This window comes from Hippopotamus amphibius, chromosome 7 (assembly GCF_030028045.1).
Source record: "Hippopotamus amphibius kiboko isolate mHipAmp2 chromosome 7, mHipAmp2.hap2, whole genome shotgun sequence".
Lineage (NCBI taxonomy): Eukaryota > Metazoa > Chordata > Mammalia > Artiodactyla > Hippopotamidae > Hippopotamus > Hippopotamus amphibius.
The window spans coordinates 131,195,863-131,210,954 of record NC_080192.1 but is presented as its reverse complement, the minus strand read 5'-3'; positions in this window follow the sequence as shown (position 1 = coordinate 131,210,954).

Here is a 15,092-nt window from a genome sequence, read left to right as displayed (position 1 = left end):
TTCTCCATTCACTGCCTTTAATCAAACCTCATCCAGTCTCTCATTCCCAACCCCTAAAACACCTTCCTCAAATTTCATGACCTTCTGATCATTTTTGGTTATTAAAAATCAGACATGTTTAAAACTTCCGTGTCAAACTTAAGTTCATTTGCTCCTCTCTTTCCAAGCAAGGCTGACAGGGACCCTGACTGCTTGCAGTGGGGGACTCTGGCACCTTAGTCCTCCCAGCCCTTCAAGGTCTGGCTACTCAGGTGCTGGGCTGGGAAGAAAGTAGAGCAAGAATGCAAGCATCACTGCTAAACTCTGCTGGTGGTCCCAGCTCCCTACTCCTGGACTTCTTTGGGGCCACCCCCCCCCACCCCCTGCACACTTCCCTGAGATGAGAAGTCCAGCTCTAGCTCTCATCTCTTATCGTGTGCTAAGGACCAAATGTCTGTGTCCCCCACCCCCACCTAAATTTCATATGTTGAAATCCTAACTCCTAATGGGGAGGTATTAGAAGGTGGGGCCTTTGGGAGGTGATTAGGTCATGAGGATGGAGCCCCCATGAATGGGATTAGTGCCTTATGAAAAACTGCCCCCTCTTCACCCCTTCTACCACGTGAGGCCCCACAAGAAGACAGCATCTGTGGGTCTTCATCAGATGCCTAACCTGCCAGGGGACTTGATCTTGGATTGCCCAGCCTCCAGAACGGTGAGAAACAAATGTTTGTTGTTTAAACTGCCCAGTCCATGGTGATTTTGTTATAGCAGCCCTTGTGGATGAAGACACTGTGCCACAACATACCCCAGTCTCTGCTGCTGGCAGCCACCACCATCAGGCAACAGGAACGACGGGCAGGTAATCGTCACCCCAGGCCTCTCCACGCTGTCTGCTAGACCCATGGAGAACTCATGCCCCCTTCAAATACCAAAACACACACAGACAGGATCTTCCCTGCTCACCTCCGCGTCCATGCTGCCCTCTCTCCCTTGTTTTCTCTTCTCCTGCTCTTCCAGGTATCGGGCCAGATTTGAAAGTTGGCAAACTAAGCAGACATGTAATCTGGAGTTAGAACATGAGCTTCATATTCTTTTTGTAAAAACCCCAGTTCCCTTGATCCCCGTCATTTGACTTGGGGGGTTGGGGTGGAAGGTGAGGGATTGACTGCTCACGGTGAACCACGTGTGATAATGGCCTCAGTCACAGCTGCTTCTCCTCTCCAACTGAGGCAGGGCTGACCCTGGAGCTGATGGCAGCAGGACTAGTGTTGACCCCAGATGTTGTTGGTTCTCTCCAGCGTGTACAGAACTTAGCAACTCTTTGTCCTTGGTTTCAGCCTCAGTCACCAATTCTGGGTCAACAGAAAAATCCATTCAACTTCCTGTTATGTGTGCAAGTTTAGATTTGGGTCCAAACTGGCCTTCTATTTCTTTGGGGCTTAGCTCACACTTTAGAAAAGTGTAAAATTTGGTTTTACTTGGTCCAAGCTTTGGTTAAAGAGTGACGATCAAGGGGCAGCTAAAACTACAACTGGGCAAGAGAAGGCTGCACAGCTGCAGAGGATGGGGCCAGCCCACGCTGGGCGGGGAGTACAGGAAGCACCAGGGGAGCCCCAGCCCCCCAGCTGCAGGACCACCTGACGTGGACACACCGGGAGACCTCCAGGGCTCCATGAAGGCTCCATCTTTCAGACACTCCCGGCTGAGTCACAGCTGATCTCATTCAGGCAGAGCACCAGCGTCTTTCACTGGAACCAGAAATTACCAAGCCTTCTTCAGTTTAGGGGAGGGAGGGGAGTTCAGTGCCAATGGGACACACACTTCTGCCCTTTATAAGCGTTGTGGGTCAGTTAGTCATATGTTTAGGCTTTGACTTCTTCCATAAAGTAGGAAAAACCACATCTACCTCAATAGGATGCCAGAGGACTAAATGAGATGACGCTGTATGTGAAGTACATACGACACTGCTTAGCACATAGCAGGCAAAATAAACTGGGAAATCTACCCACCCCACAGTGAGACCACAGTGACGGGAGATAAATGGTCCTTCTGCCTTCAGATCTATCCATAATTCAGCCACTTCTTACCATAGCTACTACCCTACCCTAGTCCAAACCATTATCACCTCTTACCTGGGCCACTGCAGCAGCCTCTGAAGTGAACCCCTGTTTCCACCCTTGCCCCCTACAGTCTATCAGAATGATCCTAATAAAAAGTAAACAGATCATGATACTATGTAAAACCTCACAATGACTCCTGTACTCATCAGAGTGAATGCTAAAGTCCCCACAATCACCTACAAGGCCCTATGTGTTCCACCCCCAGTTGCCCTCCTGTCCTATCTCCATCCCACTGGCCTACTCCCTGTTCCTCAGACACAGCAGGCCTGTTTCTGCCTCAGGGCCTTTGCACTGAACAGTTCTTCTGCATGGAATGTTTTTCTCCCTGATGGCCACATTACTATCCCTTAGTTTTTTCAGGTCCTGCATCAAATGTCACCTTCTTGGTGGTCTTCCCTGACCACTCTGTTTAATATTGCATCATTCCCCCATCTGCCCCAATGTCTGTCCTATTCCACTCCCCATAGCATTTTATTTCCTAACGTACCACATAATTTGCTGCTTTATATTATCATCTGTTTCCCCTCCCTGCCCCCCCCCACACCAGAATGTAAATACCATGAGTGCAAGAATTAGTGCCTGTGCTGTTCACTGCTGTACCCCAGCATCTAGGACAGTGCCTGGCACATATTAGGTGCTCAATAATCAATTGAATGAATGACCAAATGAATAAAAGGACATGAGTACTCACGAGCAGGAAATGTAAGACCCAGTTAACTACTCAAAACGCTGGCTGCAGTCTAGCCCTGGTGCAGGGTGATGGTGAGAATGAATCAGAGGAAGGATGAGGTCATCTTAGAAGCGGGTGTCCAGACTGAGTAAGTGGGCTCCACCCCTGCCTCATCTCAATTTGGACTCAACATTGGAAATACATTTTGAAAGCATCCTCTTTAGTCATTCCAATCACTTGTTTCCTCTAAACTCCAATTTGTCTGGAGACCAAAGCCCAAAGTTCTTGCAAATAGAAGCTGCATTAAGCACAAAGAAAGTTCCATGGCACTGTAACCATTTTGACTTCTGAGAGCAAGTGTGCTGCCTCAAAGCTTCCCAGCTCCTACCTGTGGCTTGGCTCTCTCAGGTACCTGCGGTCTCAGCCTCTCTGCCCAAAACCTTGATTCACACCTTGAATTGAAGGGACACAACTCTTTCACGTGTGGAGGGCTCTTCTCTTCACATGGATTGCAGATAAAACAACAACTGGTTGTGGCATATATATACAATGGAATATTACTCAGCTATAAAAAGGAATGAAATGGAGCTATATGCAATGAGGTGGATAGACCTAGAGTCTGTCACACAGAGTGAAGTAAGCCAGAAAGAGAAAAACAAATATAGTATGCTAACTCATATATATGGAATCTTAAAAAAAAAAACAAAAATGGTACTGATGAACCCAGTGACAAGACAAGAATAAGGATGCAGATGCAGAGAATGGACTGGAGGACACAAGGTTGGGGGGGTGGGGGGTGAAGGGGAAGCTGGGACGAAGTGAGAGAGTAGCATAGACATATATATACTACCAACTGTAAAGTAGATAGCCAGTGGGAAGTTGCTGTATAACAAAGGGAGATCAACTCAATGATGGGTGATGTCTTAGAGGGCCAGGACGGGGAGGGTGGGGGGGAGTCGAGGGAGGGAGGGAATATGGAGATATGTGTATAAATACAGCTGATTGACTTTGGTGTACCTCAAAAACTGGTACAGGAGTGTAAAGCAATTATATTCCAATAAAGAGCTTAAAACAACAACAACAACAACAACAACTGGGTGTAAGACAACTATTACTCACTGGTAAGCACTTGCTCCACCTAAAGGCATTCAGACATGAATGAATGAATAATAAATAAATAAATAGCTAGCACTGTTCAAGTCGAACAAAACACTTTAGATCTTCAAACGGCCACTTTGCAGTTCCAGTCCTAATTCCAAGCTCTCCCCCTGTAGCAGTGCAGACATATACTAGGCACTTAATAAATAGCTCTTGGCTGATGCTCTTTATACTCTAGGTACAAAGCACCAAGTACTAAGTCATAGAAAGTAAACTAGACCAGTATTAGAGAGTCTTGTTTCAGGGAGGGGTTCTCCCGTTTTGTAGACATAGTACCTAGCATGTTCTGTTTCTCACCCCTCTCTCTCCCATGGTCTCTGGTCCAGAGCACACGTGCAGTATCCGTGAACCCACTGGTCATTGCGGAGAGGCTCACCCTCTCTGTACAGAGGCAATGCCCAACAAAGGGGTACAGAGGAGAGAACTGCTGATGTGGTGAGAGAACTGGGCAGGGAAGAGACTGTGGTTCTTGCTACAGTGCAGCCTCTGCGCCATGTTGGGTTTTTAATTGGCGTTCAAAGCACTTCCATCAAGACTGACCAGTCCATGCTCTGACACACGTGCACACACCCCTCCCCCCCCCCCCCCCACCAACCTCTCTGACCCCTTTCCTTCCCTAACTGCACTTTTGCTTAACCTACTCAGTAGCCTTGAGAAATCCTCAGGACATTTGTAGCGTTAAAACAAGTGTATCTCCACTTTATTGCACCTGTATTTCTTGTAAAGAGCAATTTCATTTTGTGTCTCCATTGTATTCAATCTGACTTTTGCACTCTGAAACTTCTTCAAGCAAAGCTCTCCTTGTGAAGCAGGAAACACAGCTGACAGCCTCCTGCTCTCCCAGCATTTTTTCAGAATGAGAAAAAAAAAAAAGCGCAGGGCTCAGCCTGGAGCACGCCAGCCTAGCAGCTTGATTCATCCCAGTGAAGGGAAGAGAAAGCAGCCTCCACCAGCTGCAGTAGGAGTTAAGAAAGCACCACACTCCTCGCTCACTCCACCTACTTCCCACCAACCCAGGGAGGACACTTAGGAACTCGTGAGTGAGTGAATATTCTCATTACTGTAATAGCTCCTTAAGTTGTCTTTTGACTCTAATCTCACCTCTATCCAAATCCCTCTTCACATACTTCCGGAGTAATCTTTCATGTCACTCTTGTTGACCTTAAACAAATAGGCTGCTGGTTATTTCTCCAGTCAAAATGGGTTTACTCAGGATCAGCAAAGAATTGTAATTTGGGGACTGCAACCATGGTAGGCCATGTGCAAGTCTCATGCAACAAGGAGAGGAGAACTCTTATAGAGGGGAACAGGAAGTAGGAGGCCTGCAGTAAACACAGCACCCGTTGGAGGAATGGAGAGTTTGAAGCTTTCCATTGGCTGCCTTGTGACAGTCTCTCACTGGCTGAGCTCTTGCCAGGCAAGAAGAGGAAGACTTCCTTCTTCCTGTTGGGCTCTGCCATCCTCGAAGGTCATAAAATCCCCCTTTCTGGCCTCCCGACTCTATTTCAATTGAGGTTTCTGCTTAACAACTTTCACACTCTCATACTGATACCATTCAATGCCCCCAGGATAATCCAGCCTTCCAAGGGTGAGCTTTCCTGACATGAGTGCCAACTATTTCTCTACTTGGTCTCTTGCACTCGCTCCCCTTCACCCTCCCCTCCAGCCAGATCCATCTTCTTCCATTTTAGGCACAGGCCACATTCTCTATCACCGTTGACCTTTTGGCCTTTTGTCTCCATGCCCAGAGCACTCTCCCGTCCCTCACTCTACCCCCCTTTCCAGCCAATCTTGTCCTTGGTGAAATAAAGAAATGGGTGAATAAATGATGAGATCAAACGGAAGTGCCTGGTCTTGGAGCTCAGGAGAAATATTTGGGTTTCAGATTGAGTTTGGGGAATCACCACGTGGCCCCTGAGACTTTCAGTCCACGATTGAAAGAGCAGCATCTGCTGCTAGGTGGGGGAGACTGCAGAGGGTCCTCCAGGACCCAAAGGGTGAGCCCCTGAGAGAGGACACAGTGAGGACACACACGAGAGAGCAGCACCAAGGGCTAAGCACCTTCCCCCGTACCTCCTCCCCCTCCCATCTCTCTTGTAGCCCGTGACCTTGGGAACAGGCAGCATCACTTCTCAAACAAAGCTTATCCTCCTTTCTCTCAGCAGCCACACCCCACCTAAGTCTGGGGAGAGCGCTTATTCCATTCGGGGGACCACACTGCTTAGGCCGAAGCTTCTAACAGCCCACTTAGCAGCAGCACTAGTTTGGCAAGAACTAGTCAAAGCATTTTATCTGTTCTGGGTGTTCCACCTGCAGAGCACAGACTATTCAGAACGTTTGAATCAAAAATAAAGCCCACTAGAGAAGAAAACTCTGGGGTCTGGGAGGGAAACAGCTCAGATCACTGGGTAAGGAAAAGCACTGGCCCTACCTGTGGTTTCACCCCATCCAAAGGACAGGTCCTGGGGAAGCCCTTAGGGATTGGAGGAAGACGTACCCAGAAGACCGGGGAGTTGCTTTAAATGACGGTTAGGAGACGCTATCAGTTCAGAAGAGCAAGCACATGTTCACTGCATTTTGATCAGAAGTTGCAGTGCAGAAAAAGTTTTATAACAAGAGATGGAAAGAACAAAGATTTGCCTTAAATAGTTTTTCTCAGTTTGAAAGCTAATATGAACACACTTTTACGGACTGAATTGTATCCCCCCAAGTTCATGTGTTGAACTCCTAACCCCTAGTACTTTACTGCAGCAAAATGTGACCTTATTTGGAAATGGGGTCAATGAAGTTATGATTAGCTACGGTGAGGTAATTAAAGTGGGCCCTATTCCAATATGACTGGTCTCCTTATAAAAAACAGAAAGTTGGACACCAACAAATGTCCACAGGGAGAACGCCATATAAAGGTGAAGGCAGAGATCTGGGTGATAGTTTTACAAGCGAAGGAAGACCAAATGGTCAGCAAGCCACCAGAGGCTAAGAGAGAAGCTGGGAACAGATTCTGCCTCACATCCCTAAGAACCATCCAACCCCACTGACACTCAGTCTTGCACTTCTAGTCTCCGTAACCGTGAGACAATAAATTTCTGTTGTCTAAGCCACACAGTTTGTAGTATTTTGTTACAGCAGCTCTCGCAAACTAATGCAAAAAAGCAAGCACTATATCTAGGGAATAATATTTTTCCTACTCAATGTCCATTGCAAACACAGAGAACCACCTCAAGAGCTCTGTGCCAGCACTACCACAGCACTCGTTACTGAAGTTTTCCAAAACCTGCAGGTGTCTCACTCCTGGCCACCATGGCATCTCTTTGCTGGTCCCTGGGACAGAGGGACAGTGCAGTAGAGCTGTTATGAGCCTGGGCTTTAAAACCAAGCTGACCTGTGTTTGGACCCCTCTCTTGCCACTCATGAGCTGCGTGACAGGGGCACAGCTGGCCGCCCTTCCTTGTCAGTGGCCTGGAGCTAGTAGCACTGCCTGCTTTGTGGGGCTGTTGTGCAAAGCACCTGAGATAATTGGGGTGCATCACAGGTTCTGGCACATAGCGAGCACCCAGAAATGGGAGCTGGTGTGATGCTGGCTAAAGAGGATGGCGTTAAATTAGGGGCCATCCCTTAGATCAGCTGAGTCCTTAAAGTTAAAAGAAAAGATCCCCCAAAGCAACAAATGCTGGTCCCTGACACAGCCCCGTGGGCTCCCCAGCAGCGTATGCCAGCCCGGCAGAGGGTCCACCCTGAGAGCAAGGAGGAGGAAGGAGCAGATGGCGGTGATCAGCCCCAGGGCCTGGATGGAGGAAAGAACAAGAGGAGCTGGAGGTCAGAGCAGCTCGGCTCGTGTGTCTGACAAGCAGCACCAAGAGGAATCACAGCCGTCATCTGAAGGTTGACCAGCCTTTCCCTGAGCTGGGGGGACACAGAATTCCTGCCCTGCAGGGTGCACCGTGGCCTCCTGCTGCACACCTGTCAAAGCCAAGAGAAGAGGGATCAAAGAGGTCACACCAAAGCAGGAGAGAGGTTGCCTGGAAGTCACTGATAGGAAACGTGTAAGTCACAGCACAATCTGGGCATGTCAGCATCAGGCGGAGAAAACGCTCCCTCTGGAGAACCCTGCGTCGTGATGTGCTGATAAGTGTTTCACAACTGGGTGGAGCATGGCCAGTTTTCACCGAGTAAATATTCCCACCGTGGCCCATTGGAAACTATCGGAAAGATATCAATCAATTCACCAAATTCCTGAAAATTTAGCAACTGGCTCTGGTGAGCCCAGAAGCTGGCTGTAGCACACTGAGCCCTAAGCAACATCAGAGTAGACCCTTAACCCTAGACCAGGAAATATCAAGACGGTGCTCGCTGGCTGCCCCTCCACGCCTGCCCTCTCACCCTCAGCAGGTCTGCAGCAGCTTTTCTCCTCTGCTCGCTTGGGACCTGCTTTGGAACCTGCACGTGCGGCTCAACAGCTCCCCTCTATCTGCTCCACAAGGGGACTTGGTAGCTTGGGATAAGGGACAGAGCATTTTCAGGTACGAAAGTGGGTCCTAGCACTTGCCACCCCAGGACACATCCCTTTGCCCACCAGCACCTCAAGGAAAGCCTTGCTGGAGGCAGGAACAAGCTGGCTCCCAGAGATATCTGTAGGGTGAGTAAAAGGACCCTGAGAAAGCTTCAGCCCCACCTCCTGCATCCTTCAGGCCTGTTCCCAGGATGCGATGTGCCCTTTAGCACACTTTCATACCACCATCTGGCCCAAGAATGGGGCAATGCCCTCCAGCCACCCTTGTCCATCTGCCCATCTGGAGGTGCATGGACATGACCATACTAACTACAGGTTGGAAGGCGCTTCTCTCTGGATTGATGAGAAACCTGCAGGGCCCGTATTCTGGACTCACGCCATCAGCATCAGGTTGTGCTGCATCAGACCATCCACAAGCACTTGGATTTTTTCCTCCTGGGGCCAGACCCAGCCTCAGTTTCCATCTGCCCGAAGGCTGCTTAGAGGGGAGTTCAAGGAATTTACAGAAAATGTTCTTTTCTTCTCAGGTAATTAGGTCTGGAGGAACATGTGATCACCTGCCAGCCTGCCCAGACAGAGGGTGGAGGAAGGCTTCAGCTCTGACAAGGTTAGAGAACTTGTGGCTGCCTGCAGCCCACCCACCGGTTAGCACTCATCAGCTGCGCAGGGGGCCCGGAGACAGGTCGGAAACATTTTCCAAGCCCTGAGTTAACTGAGGCGCGGAGACCAAGTCAGGCAGGGGCAAATGCCCCGGGCCAGAGCTGAGAAACTGGGATTCATCTGTGCCCACCCAACTCGCTGCGACCTCAGGCAAGTCACCTGAGTCCTCTGGGCTTCGGTTTCTTCGCGGGCACAAAGATCCCTTCTTGCCTCCCGTAAAAAAATTGTTAGGCAGAAGAAATGGCATGAGGGATGTAAAGGGGCACTGGAGATGCTTTACAATCAGCACTGCTTAAGATGTTGTTTACAAAGGCAAAGTAACGCTGGGAATTTGCTGGAGGCAAAAATGGAGTTTTATCTGAAATGCTTTACTGATCAGCCCACCATTGCTGACCTCAGTAAATCCCCAGCCTGTACAGATGGAGCCAAAATGTTGAGGTAGCGAAGGCTTCCCCAAGCGCATCTCTCTGCTCAGTGATACCAATAGGACCACTACAAATCCCCTCAGTGTGCCTGACACATCCCAACACAGACATGGTAGTGAGTAAAAGTGGGGCATGATGCAAAGTTGAAGTGAAGTCCTCCCGCCCCAGCTCGGCCACTAACACAAAGATGGTCATTCGATGGTCTTGCACGTGGGAATGGTTGAGCTAAGCAGGAATGAGGGTTGTTTAAGGGAGGCAGGATGCTACACTCCTTTGATTTTAGAAATGAGGTTATTAGCAAGGACCAAAACCCTTCTGTCTCCATGTTGGAAGGTGAAGAATCCAGGGAAGCTGCTGCATAGCCCCTGCGGACACTGCGGATACTGAAGCCTCTTGTCCACCCAGTGCCTTGGCTGGGCACGGCCAGACCTCCAGATGTTTGCACAGTAAGGATGCCTCCTGTTCCCACAGCCAGAGCAAGTCCCAAGCCTGTGGACAGCTAGGATCACAGAGAACGATTATGCAGCACCGGTCCCTTTGCCCACCTGGATTTTCCTTGAACCAGGCTACACAAGAGCTTTACCTTGTAGCTGTGTCCCAGCTGGATGCCAGCAAGTCTCCATAAATCAGGAGGGGAAATCATTTTGAAGCAAAAAGTCTTTCCCTCATAACAGAGCTTGGGCAGATGGTAATTATTTATTCTAATGAACAGTAAGAGTAGATAAGCTTAGTAAGAATGTTCTACAGGCCAGACACTGTTCTAAGTCCCTAATGTGGATTTACCCATTATTATAACCCTAGGAGATAATAACTTTTATTGGCCCCAATTGATAGATGAAGAAACTGAGGCAAGAGTGGTTGTGATTCTCCCATTATACAGTTAAAAAGTGATTATCTTCATTAGGTAATGCAAGCTCCTATCACCAACAAACCCTGAAATCTAACAGGCTTGACACATCAGAAAGTCTTGTTGGTGGGAGGAGTGGACAGTCAGCCCCACACAGTCATTCAGGACGCTACTGACAGAGGTGACACCAGCCAGCCTCACCATGTGATGTCCAGTGTTGCTCTGGGCATCTACCTCCAGCCAGCGGATGGGGGAGGGGGGCATGGAGAGTCACATGGGTGGTGTTTATGGACCATGCCCAGAGGGGGATGCATCACTTCTGTCCACCTTCTAGGACCCAAGCTCAGTCACGTGGACCCACATGGAAGCAAGTAAAGGCTGAGACATGTTGACCCTGGCTGGGTGACCACTTCCAAGCACCATTCTACACTATGAGAGGGAAACGCAAACCTAGGGTGGTCAGAAAGCCATCTCTGCCATGGTTTTGGATCTGGGATTCAAACCCAAGCAGCCTGGCCCAAGTCCTCTTTATCACCATGCCACCTGATCAGTGTTCAAGAGCTGCTGGGGAGGTGGTCACTGGTGGAGCCAGGCTAAGATTGGAAAGGAGGTAGCAGTTATCTCTCAGCTCTCTCAAGTGCCCATCACTAAACAGCCTTCCTCAAGAATCTCCTCCACATCCCTGTCATAGGGTCTGAAATTCCACCATTAACATGACGAGTCCCTAGGTCACAGGCTTAGCAATATCTAGGGGCTCCTAAAAGTGGCAGATACCTCTGGGAAGGGCCACATTTCAGATCTTTTTATTTTAGAACTTCCCTGAGTGAGTTTATCAGCTCTTTCCCAAAGGGGACCCCTGGGTGAGTTTACAGTCCAGGGACAACTGGAAGTCTGGAAGATGGGGTGAAAGTACTATGGGAAGGAGGGGTAGGGGGAGTCCAAAATTTAGGAATATGCCTCAAGTGGCAGAGGTTGGTGAGCAGCCTGGTATATCTAAGCAAAGAAAGCTCTGTGCTGGGATGTGATGGTTTCAAAATTTGTCTGCAAATCCTTTGTTACTCTTCCCTTCAACTGGTAGAGGCCAATTCTCCTTCTCTTGAATAGGACCAAACTTAGTGACTTACTTTAAATGAATGGAGCAAAGCAGAAGTGATGACATATGACCTCAGATCATAAAGGACACTGAGGCTTCTTCCTTGTTTTCTCTCACCCTCTCTTGAACCACTTGCTCTTAGGAAGTCAGCTGCCATGTTGTGAGGATGCCCGAGCAGCCTTTGGAGACATCCACATAGTGAGGAACTGAGGCCTCCTGCCCGTAACCATGTGTGGGACCATGTGGAAACAAATCCCCCAGCTCCAGTCAAGCTTTCAGATGACTACCCCGCTGCTAACATCCTGACTGCAATCACATGAGACACTCTCAGCCAGAACCACCCTGCAAAGCCTGGCCCACAGGAACTGTAATATAATAAATTATTGCTCCCTAAAGCCACTACGTTTTGGGGTAATTTGTTTTGCAGCAGTTGATAACTAATATAGGAGAAGGAAGGAAGCCAGTGGAGGCAACATGCTCCATTCATGGAGAGCTTTGAATGGCAAAAATCCAGCTCTGATCTTCACGTATTAGGAGGAAGCAAGGAACATTTCAACCCATGACATGAAATAGGGAAAAGAAATAGGAAAACATCCTCTGGCCACAGAGAGAGGAAAATTCATGCTCCTGATGTCTCAAGCTAGGAATCTGCCTTTCTCTAGCCCAGTGGTTCTCAACTAGGGGCGATTTTGCCCCCCGCCCCCAGGGACATTGAACGACGTCTTGAGATATTTTGATTGTCACAACTGGCAGGGAAGTGAGGTGAACTACTGGGATCTAACAGGGAGAGGCCAGATGCTGCTTAAGCATCCTGCAATGCACAGGTCAGCCCCCACCACAAAGAAGTATCCAGCCCCAACTGTCAACAGTGCCAAGACTGAGAAGCCCTGCCTAGCCCTCACCTTGAAATCACGACCTCCATTGGAGTATCTGTAGATCTGGCCTATCTAGAGCTGGAATCACCAATTTGACCCTCACACTGAGACACTTCCCAATTCTGAGAACTCAGAAGAAGATACAGCCCTGGTCAATCCGAAGGACCTTGGCCAGATTCCAGGATGCCCAGGCATAGCTGTCGGCATAGAACTAACCTCTTTTGTGGATTCTCAGAGTCAAGAAGTCAGAATAGGGGTAAATTATGCTATGCCAACAAGCTAACTCTGAAATTTCAGTGTTTTAACACACACAGAAAAGATTTATTCCTCATTCACATCATGGTCCAGTGGACTCCTAGGAGTCTCTCCTTCAAGAAGTAACTCAACCTTCAAAGGCCACTTTCACTTATGGTTTTTCTGTTGCAATCTGGCATTGGCGTTCTCTGGTGGCAGGTGGTAGAAAGAGAGAAGGGAGGATCACACGTGGGAGATTTTATGGCCAGTCCTCAAAATACCTACATTCTCTTGGGCAGAACAAGTCACACGCTCCCATCTTACTGCAAGAGAGTCTGGGAAATGTAATTCAACTATGGGCCTGTGAAGATGAGAAAAGTGGGTGTTGGTAGCAGTGGCAAAATCTGTGCTCTGATATAATCCCTACTTTTCCTCACTTTCAAGCTCCCATACATAGGACACAGGCCTGGCCCAAGCCCACTGGTACAATCCCAAGAGAATCCATCATAAAAGAAGCAGGCATTGCCTGGGGTCATTGGCAGGTCCTCAGGAAGGAGATGCAAGACAGCACAGGAACCTTATCCATTATCTTTGCCTCTACAGTCAGCTATACAAGGGGTCTCATTACTCTTTGGGTCAGGAAAAAAATTGAAGAACTGACCCTCCAACTATAGACCCAAATTAGTTAAGTTCAGTTTACTAAAGGAACTCTCTTATCAGCCACACTCGATTATGATTTTGTACCTCCATTCTCAATTCCACGTGAAAGGTTTTTTAACACGCTATTTTTCCAAAATGAGAAGCAAATCTGAAACTTACTTCATAAGACAGCCTTCTTGAGTCCTTTATACCCTTAGCACTAGAACACTACAGTGCCTTACAACTCAGCTCAAGTGAAGGTATGTCTGAGCCTGTGCAAAAGCTGAAAACTTAAGTCATTTGATAAAAAGGAGATGCTCCAAAGGCGGGGGTTCAAGATAAAATCACGAGTTGAACTGCACATTTATATACACTCGTTTTTGACTATATATTTCATTAAAGATTTTTCTAAGAGCCAATTCTCTATTCCCAATTTAAAATAAAGTGAATACTGCATTCTTGAGATAAAAATCAAGGTAGCTCCATTTGACACGTGCCCCAAATGGAACCAACTCACCCCGGCCCAATTCTTCTCAACCTCTGTTCAGGAAGTTTGAGCCCTGTTTCTTTTTCTCTTTTCCTCTCAGGTCTGAGAAGCCGCCTTCCCTGCTAGCTGTCACCCCGCGGGTGTGCTCTGTAATCCTATAGAGCATGCTGGAATGCAGTTTGAATATAAGATGCTACAGGTAATAAAGTTTATCAGAATGGCTTGTCATTATTTTTGCATCATTATACAATTACTGCAGCTTTGGAAGGTAATAAATCCCCGCACAGGTGACAAATTGAGAAGCTAAGAAGGACAGTTATTCTCACAGATAAAGCAGCTGCTGCTACTAACAAGATGTGGTGACTTGGTGCTCAACCTTGTAAAAAATGTCCCATGGTCCTGCAAGGCGGCAGTGGGAAAGCCAACCATATGTGAAAGCACGCCAAGCCCATTGCCAAGACCGCAAAGGAGCTTGACACTCCATGGCTCCAAAAACAAGCGTCCCAGTCTCACTCCTTGATGACCCAGAGGGAGCGCCGTAACACCGGTAACCAAACTCCAGCAAGACTACATTTCATCGGCTCTGCTGTTAAGTCCCCAGACAGCCCATTATTCACTCACTGATGTCTCTGAAAAAGCCTGTGTCATCACTCATGCATGCATGTGTGTGTGCAACCATGTTTTCAGTTGTCTAAGTACTAAACTCTCTGCATAATTTCCTAGTACACTAAGTTTTGTTTTGTTTTTCACACGTAAGTAACAAAAAAGTAGCAGAGCATATTTTCTACAGACTATAAAAAATAGATCTCTAGACCAAAATCAAGCAGGTGACATTTGAGTCCAAGAAACAATATTCTAGGAGAGAATTACGCAGGCTACGAGGACTTTGGAAAAGAGAATGGATTTAGCTCCACTCTGATGCTGATGGCTGAGCTGGCTGAGGTGCTGCAGACCCATCAAGTCTATCAATGGGCTCCTAGAGGACAGAGAACTGCTGAGAAAAGAGGTAGATGACCCTCTTCCAGAACATTCCAGTGAAGCCATATATTTGGGACTAACCTACACCGCTAAATAAGAAAGCATCTTCGGTTTTGATGAGCAAATCAGGTAATTAGTGCCTGGAAGTGGGAAAATCTGGGTCAGGGAGTTACACCCCAGAGAAGTGACTCTCATAATACAGTGCCCAGACCAAGGCCGTCAGCATTACTTAGGAACTTGTTAGAAATCCAGATTCTTGGGTCCTACCTCAGACCTACTAAGTCAGAACTCTAAGCCACTAACCAGAAATTACTAAATCAGAAAGGATGCCCAGGTGCAAGCATTCTTGTGAAGCACTGGGTCAGCCTATTATTATGTATTTTTCCTTTGTTCCAGGCTGCCACATCTGGATGT